Source organism: Terrapene carolina, unplaced genomic scaffold (assembly GCF_002925995.2).
Source record: "Terrapene carolina triunguis isolate 2854851 unplaced genomic scaffold, T_m_triunguis-2.0 Scaffold189, whole genome shotgun sequence".
In the NCBI taxonomy this organism is placed as follows: domain Eukaryota; kingdom Metazoa; phylum Chordata; order Testudines; family Emydidae; genus Terrapene; species Terrapene triunguis.
Window position 1 is genome coordinate 13,710,536 of NW_020664540.1, and position 2,422 is coordinate 13,712,957.

A 2,422-nucleotide genomic window follows, 5' to 3' on the forward strand; every position below is an offset into this window, starting at 1 on the left:
GGCACTCCCGTCTATCTTGCCACCCCGGCAAGCTGGACTTGGTCACTTTACACCAAAAATCACAAGAATGTTCAGGCTACTCCCAATCACAAAGGACCAGGCACTTAGCCCAAGTCAGTTTGCAGCTTAGATCTCACACCAAAGACGATTATTCTATAGTAAACTATCTAAGGATTTATTAACTAAGAAAAGAAATGAGAGCGTTATTACAAGGTCAAAGCAGGCGACATATATACACAGATGAGTGACAGTTACAGGGTTAAAAAGGTGACTGAGTTATAATAAGCTACCAGCTCTGAATGTCTTTTACGGCTCACCCAGGCCTGTTTTGTAGCTCCAGCCCTGTGAGAGGCCAAACAGCGAAAGAGAGGACACATTTTCTTGTCGGGTATTTTTATTTCCTTCTTCCAGAATTCACGCTGAGGGGAGCTAGCCTCTTCATGGGTGCAAGGGGGTAATTAACAAAGGGCCTGGCTACTCTTGCAGATGTAGAGCGCCGGGAGGTAAACCAGCCCTCGGAGACCGCAGCAGGGAAAACGCTGCCGTGTGTTACACTGTCAGCTGCAAGCGCACTGGCGTGGCCACATTAGCAGCTCTTGCAATGCCACAGAGAGCAGTGCATTGTGGTAGCTATCCCAGCGTGCAAGTGGCTGCAGCGTGCTTTTCAAATCGGTGGGGGGAAGGGAGGAGTGTGACAGGGAGTGTGTTGTGTGGGGAGAGACTGTGATTTGGGGGGAAGAGAGGGTGTCAGCATGCTGTCTTGTAAGTGCAGACAGCGGCAGAAGGAAGGGGGAAACCCTGCCTCTCTCTCTCTCACACACGCACAAACACAGCAGCATTCCACAGTAATGGTCGCTTTGTCCCGGAGCAGATAAGCAACGGCTGTCAGAAACGGAGCTTTGAAAGGGGATATCTGCATGCCTGCAGCCGAGTTCAAAACAAGGAGAAGAGTGGCCAGTTGACTTCAAGGGATTATGGGACGTTTCTGGAGGCCAATCACAGCGCAGTAATGCAACACGTCGGCCACACTGACAGCCAGGCATTTCAGCCAGAGTGCAGCAAGCTTTATGCTTCTCGTGGAGGTGGATTACCAGGAGCGCTCCAGCTGCAGCGTCCAGGCGCTCTACGTGCCTTGCCAGTGTGGAGACCTCAGGAGTTAGGGCGCCCGAGGCTGATTTAATGCGCTCTAACTTGCAAATGTAGCCCAAGCCAAAGTCTTCGTATTGTGATGCCCCACAACGGCCAATTTAATTTTGATAGGTCTTCTTGATGAACAGGAGATGATCTCTTCTGACTGGGTTCACAGTTTCAGAGCAAACATTTTTGACAGTTACCGTGCAAAAACTTAAATATTACCTTCAGCAGATGATAAAGAAATCGTGAGATTAATGAATGCAGCAATTTACATGTATCTGATAAAGTCCAAAAACTAAATATGCTGTTATAAGTCCAACACCCATCTTAACCATCCTGACAGACAGGTGAAACAGACTTGTTTCCAGCAATGAATTTGTCAGTGCTTGGCTGAGCCTAAGCCTTGGTGAGAGCTAGCCCCTGGTCTGCCAGCATCCCAACCTCATTCCCCCTCCCTTAGTAAATCCCTGGGGTACTAAGAGGACCGCAATATAGAGCACAAATCACAGGAAGATGCTAGATGGTTGGGCAACCTCTGTGTTGGATGATACAGCCCCAGTGCCACCCAAAAGAATCTAAAGAGGGTAAATTTTAAAACGGTCTGATGCTTTAGTAATGAGAGCTGCCACTTGTGCTGTTAATGTCCAACTCCCTGCTCAAAGCAGGACCAATCCCCAGACTGATTTTTGCCCCAGATTCCTAAGTGGCCCCCGCAAGGATTGAGCTCATAACCTTGGCTTTAGCAGGCCAGTGCTCAAACCACTGAGCTATCCCTCCCCCTTTCCACAACTTCTATGTCATTTGCATTTGAGTGGGGTTGTTTGACAGCTGTAGCAATGCCAGGATCTGGCTGTGGGGTATTCTTGTGGTTTCTGGTGCTTGGAGGTCCACAGATGCAGTGTTGTTCATCCAAAGTGCTCAAAAGTCACGAGTCAGGCCCTCAAAAAAAGCAGTGGGATCAGCTGCAAAGACAGGAGAAATGTAAACACAATGACTCGGGGGCGAGTTCATTTGCAATCTATACAGGGCCTTTAGGGGTTATGTTTCCATAGCTTTCTCCCCACCCAAGAGGGCTAGAAACCAGCCTTATTCAAAGTAACAGCAGCTCAGCCTCTCACTTAATCCCTGGACTCCAGGAACTGGGGCCTGCAAATAAACACCAAACATTATGACAGGGTCCCTGGGTCGGGGGGGGGGGGGACGATTCTATGGTGGGAGGAGCCTCAGGTGGTTGGAGAGGGACCTGAAGGTTTGTATGGAGGTGGGGGGAGCTCTAGGTGTGTGTGTG